Source organism: Rattus rattus, chromosome X (assembly GCF_011064425.1).
Source record: "Rattus rattus isolate New Zealand chromosome X, Rrattus_CSIRO_v1, whole genome shotgun sequence".
NCBI lineage: Eukaryota > Metazoa > Chordata > Mammalia > Rodentia > Muridae > Rattus > Rattus rattus.
The window spans coordinates 100679458-100685617 of record NC_046172.1 but is presented as its reverse complement, the minus strand read 5'-3'; positions in this window follow the sequence as shown (position 1 = coordinate 100685617).

Sequence of the window (6160 nt, the reverse complement as noted above, 5' to 3'; positions counted from 1 at the left end):
TTTCTTCTATGACTTTGTTGTTGATATGTTACTGGTCCTTTAAGTTGGGTAGTTTCACTCTCTACACCTATCATCCTAGGTTTTGATCTTTTCATTGTGTCCTGGTTTCCTGTATGTTTTGGGCTAGGAGATTTTTGTTTTTTTTATCTTTGACAGTTTGTTTTAATGTTTCTTGGAGTCAAATCTTCTGCTGAGATTTCTCTCTTTATCTTTTGTATTCTGTTTGGTGAGTCTTCATCTAGACTCTGATCTCTTCCTCGTTTCTATCTCAGGTTGTCTCCTTCGCTTTCTTTTATTGTTTCTATTTCATTTTTCCGCTCCTGGATGGTTTTTTGTTCATTCCTTTCTGTTTTATTGTTTTTTTCAGTAGTTCTTTAAGGATTTTATGTGCATTTTTCCCCCTGAAGGGGCTCTAGTTGTTTTCTTGTATTGTCCTATATTTCTTAAGGGAGTTATTTATGACCTCTTAACATCCTCCATCATCATGACAAAATGTGATTTTAAATCTAGATCTTCCTTTTCTGGTGTTTTGCATATCCAGTGTTTTGCTTTGGTGGGAAGTTGGACTCTATTGTTTAAGTAGTCTGGTTTTCCTTTTGCTTAGGTTCAAAGCTTGCCTCTCGGCCATCAGGGTTGTCTCTGTGTTAGCTTTCTTGCTGTTTCTTGACAGTGGCTTGGCCATCAGGCCTATGTGTCAGGACTGCTGTAGATCTGTTTTCCCTGTTTTCTTTCAGCCAGTTTATGGGGAACAGTGTGTTTGGGCTCTCAGGCGTGATGTCATTCATCTCACTGGCTTTCAAGCTCTCCTGTGGCAGGAACCAGAAGGTGCCCCTACTTCTCCTAGTCCCCGGGTGTAAAGGCGGTATCAGCACAAAGGTACTTTTCTCTCATGAAGTCAAACGCTGAGAGTCCTGGTTTCCCAGGACTGTCTCATTGCTGAAGTTCTAGTCTCACCCCTCATAGTATTTAAAAGGAAGTTGTTTGACAAGTTCAGTCTAGTTCGAACTGCTATGCTACTACTGTAGCTTTACTCCCCCTCTATTCCTGTGTTCAGAGGCACTGTGCAGTTTCCTCTTGGGCCAGAGATGTGGGCAAAGGTGGGCAGAAGTGGCAGTCTCTTCTGCCCTATAGTCTCAGTATTGCCCACGCTCCTGGGTGATCAGCTCTCTCCCCCACAGCATCTGGGAGTAAGGAGCTATAGGCCCGGATCAGCGAGGTTCAGGCACCAGCTGGAAACCAGAAGTGCCCAGTCCCAGAGGAATTCTGCCTTTGTGTGTCCTGAATCCACCAGGCAGGTCACTTGGAGCAGGAAAGTTGGTTTCACCCCTGGTCTTGGGCCTGAAGTTGCTCCTCTGGCTGGCTTTCAGCTCTCCATGAGGGCAGCAACATGAAGTGCCCTGCCCTGCTGCTTCTAGGTCCTTGTGCGCAAGGGGCTCAGATGGAGCTAGGTGTTTTCCTCTTAAGTCAGGAATGTGAGCAGAGTTCTCAGGGGTTTCTGCACCTGTAATGGTCTAGCTCCCCTCCCCACAGGATTTGGATGTAGGATGCTGTTTGGACCAGTTCAGATCCATGTGCCATTCTGGACTGAGGGCTCCTGCAGCTTGACTACTCCTATATTCATGTGTCTTATATGCAGTTTCCTCTTGGGCTAGGGATGTGGGCAAAGGTGGGCAGACGTGGCAGTCTCTCCTGCCCTGCCGTCTCAGGATTGCCCACACTTCTGGGTGATCAGCTGTCTCTTCCACAGGGTTTCCGAAGGAGTTTCAAATGTTTATTCCCTACTCTGCAGGTCTGCAATCTTTCCAATTCTCCTCCAAAGTGGGTTGGACAAGACACCACTGGTCAAGGGGAGCTACAACAGGCCCCATCAGACAAAGAGGGCTCCAAAACTTCTTCTCCTAAAGGTAATCTCAGTGACTTCTCAATTTCCACAAATGGATTAAGTCCTGGCCCCTCTCCACAAGAGACTTTAACACCTTTGACAGCTGCCAAAGCAGGGCAGAGAGATATGTCCACTCACAAAGACAGTCAAAGATGTCCCACATCTATCCCAAAGTGCTCTATGCAATCTGCTTCGAGTCAAGTGAGTTTGAAACCTGATTCTGCTGACAAAGAGGATTTCGGAACTTCCCTATTAAACCAAGAGGGCTTTCAAAGTCCTCCACTATTTAAAAATGGGCTTAAATCATCTCTTACAGTCCAAGGGGAACAAAATGCAGTCACAGTTCCCCAAGTGAACCTCATACCACTCATACCTGCCCAAGCAGAGACAAAACTTTCAACATGTACACCATTAGATCAAGGACCTTTGTCATTTTCAGAAGGGATTCTTGAGAGTTCCACACCCACACAAGATGTGGTAGAAAATTCTGAGTTCACTCAAGGGACTCTCGTGCCTTCTGCACATGTAAAAATTGATATTGCACCTTCACCATCTTCCCCAGTGGTTCCAAGACATTACCAATCTGTCAGGGGGACACGAGGATTGTCCACATCCACAGAAAAGGGTCAAAGACGTCTTCTCAACTCTATTGTCCCTCAGAAGAGGAGATTAAAATATTCTGCAGCAATGACAAGGGACCCTGAACATTCCTGTTCTAGAAGGAGACTTAAATATGCTCGCTCTAAACAACGGGTTTTCACAATGTCCCTATCCGACAGAGAATTATTCAAATATCCTCTACCACCCAAAAGAACCCTCCTGACTTGTCATCAGGCCCAAAAGAGCCAAGTTTATGACAACACACAGTCAATGAGCCATGCAGACTCCATATTTGTACAATGTGGAGAGAAGAAAAAACCTTCCCTACCGCCCCAGGGGACTCTAGGACATTCTGTCCTGAAAGGAGAGGCTCTAAAATTATCCACAAGTACATCAGAGATGTTAGAATTTCCCAAAACTGAACAGGATTCCCTGAGTAGTACCCTATCTCATAAAGAGACTGTGGGACAAGAAACACCTACGAAAGTAATTCTACCTACAGTCACATTCTTAGAAACAGCTGCATGTGGAAGCAACATAAACATGTTCTAGGACATATCCATCTGTAGAGAAGGTTGTGTGATCCATATGTAGAACAAGGAGCGGTGGGATTAAGGATATAAACATGCGTTCATGCATCCCTTGACATCTAAGGAAAGTGACTTGATCCCATTCAGCTAAAAATGCACAACCTCCACAAAATTCACAGGAGGCTATGGGAACTTCCCTATCTCCTCAAGATCAGCCATGTTCCCCAACTACACAAGATGCTATACACTCTTCCAAATATGCAGAAAGGGTTGTCAGTCTTTCTTTATACCCACAAGCGGCCCCAGAACATCTGCCAAATACCCCAAAGGCTCTGGATTTTACCTTATCTTCTGAATGGGCCTTGGATCATGTTTTGCCTATCAAGTAGGCTAGGGAACCTGACACTTCTATACAAAAGTCTGGTTCCTCTTCTCCAGCAGAAGAAATTTTTCTTGGAACTTCCACAATTACACAACAATATCTAGCAACATCCTTATATGCTCATGAGGCTCTCAGACCTCTCACATATGTCCATGATGCTCTAGGACAGGCCACATCTTCAGAGGTAGTTCTAATACCTTCCCCACATTCTGAAGTCACAGTCAAGACTTCTACACATATACAAGGTACATTAAGACCTTCCTCATCTGAGAAAGATGCCTTAGGATCTACTGCATCAGAACAGCATGCTTTACAACTATCCCCATCTACCCAAGTGGATTTGTTTCACGTGTCCACTCTGGGGAGAAATAGTCAACATTCTCCCTCCACCAAAGTGGACCGCAGGCATCCAGTTTCTAGAAACAAAGGGTTAAGGGTTAATCCTTCTGATGGAGACTTGAGAAATTTCTCATCTGAGGAAGACAGTTTTGACCTTCCCCCTTATGCAAAAAGGGAGCTTGTACCATCTTCTGCTACCAAAGAGACACCAAAAGCTACAACTACTCTTCAGGTGAGTCCCACACCTTCTCCATCTGTCCAAAGAGCCTTGGAATTTTCCAAAAATGACGAAGGAATTGTGGAAAGTGGCCAATCCTTTTAAGGGCATGCTGGACATTCCATATTGTTCCAAGATTTTCATGTAATTCCTCCTTCTACTAAAAAGGCATGTTCACCATCTACCCTAGGGTTTCAGGGAATTTCTTCACCCCTCTCAAGGGCTCCAGAAAGTGTTCCCCATGCTCAAGGTGATTTGTCATTATGCAAATTAGACTTCAAAAATACAAAACCATTTTTATTTTTCAAAAGGCCTGAGTGAAAGGCCACATTAAAAAAAATACATTTAGAACTTGTGCCATTAGCCCAAGTATATCCAAAAAATTCCGTGTCTTCTAAAGCATCTAAAAATCTGTCTGGCTCTAGCACTCTTGCTGAGAAACTTTTACCATCAACCATACAATCCCCAAAACCATCGAAATCTAAGAAGGGGTGTCTAGAAACTTTACCATTGGCCCAAAGGTCTTTAGGATGTTCAGCAACTTCTCCAAGAGCTCAGTGTACCCAGAGAACAAAAGAAGTAAAGCCATCTGCCCAGGGTGTTGAGGAAGGTTTCCAAACTTCAGTAAGGAAACCAGGACATTTTCCCCACCTTCCAGAAAATAAAGAACTTTCCTTATTAGCACAAGGGGTTTTAGGACATGTTCCACATTCTCAGGAGCATATGGAAACTTCTTCATACTCACCTGGGTTTACAGGACCTTTAATGCCTTTGCAAACGCCTCTGGATCTTTCCACAACTACTCAGAGTGCTGCTGCTCCTTCACCAAATAAGCAAGAGTCTCTCCCAGCTTTGGTGCCTCTCCCAAGCAAAGTGGGAACATGCCAATCTGCCCAAGAGATGCTAGGCCCTTTGCTACCTAGTCCAGAAGCTCTGGTAATTTCCCCTTCTGACTTTGTGGCTCCTGTGGGACAGTCCCTATCTGGACAACAGACTCTAGAACTTTCCATACCTACACAGGGAACTCTAAAACATTCTCTGTCTAGTCCAGGTGACATGGCACCTGCCCTGTCTTCTCAGGGTACCAAAGGACCATTGCCGTCTGTGGAAGTGGATATGAGGACATATGAACATGCTCAGGGATCTCCAGGACATTTGACAAATGTGTCAGGTTTTCCAAGGCACATGCTGTCTGAGCAGGATCCTGGGGGAGTTTCCTTACCTGCTCAAGGAAGTCTCACACATTTGCCATCCACTCATGGAGCTGAGGGACTTTCCCTGTCAACCCATCAAGCTCGAGAACTGTCCACCTTAGAACAAGGGACTATTCAACCATTGAAGCCAGATGAAATGGCTCTGAAGAACCCTGCTTCTTCCCAAGAACCTATAAGACATGTTCCATGTGCCCAAGGTGCTTTAGAACATTTGCTACCTTGTATAGGGGCTCTTAAACATTGTGTGGCTGATCAGGGGACTCAGAAAGTTTTGGCATCTGCCCAAGAGGCTCATGAAACTTTGCAATCTAACTCTAAGGCTTTAGAAACTTCTCCAGGCACAGGGTGTCTGCAATCCTCTCTGACTATTCCAAAGTCTCCTGAAAATATTCTATCTGCCAAAGAGCCTGAAGAACTTTCCTTGTCTGAACCAGGGTCTCTGGGTCTTTCACTATCTTCCCAAAAGGCCCCAGAACGCTTAGCACCTTCACGAGAAGATGTGAAAACTTGCCAATATGCCGTGGAGAAACTCAGAACGTTGACATTTTCACCAACTGTTCTGGAATCTCCTCCAAGTATTTCAGCGACACAAGGAGCTTTGTCTTTAGTTTCAAGGCATACAGGACTTTCCCCATTAACAATTGATAAGCAAGAACATTCACAACATGTTGAAGGGGTCGTGAAATCTTCCTCTGTAACAGGAACTGAAGCATCTATGGCCCATTTCCAAAGGTCATTAGAAACTTCTTCATGTGGGCAAGGGACTATTGATTCACTGACATCTTCTCAAGGAACAGTAGAATGTTTGCTTTTTACCCCACAGGCTGTGGAAAAGCCCAGGTCTACAAAAGGGGGAGAATAGAAATGTATCATCTCTCTTGAAAGGTCAAAAACCTGTTTCTGATTTTTCAGGAGCCAGGACATTCTTTTTGACCCAAGGTCCTCACCAACATTCAAAATCTGCCCCAGGATCTCAAGGACCGTACGAACCTGATA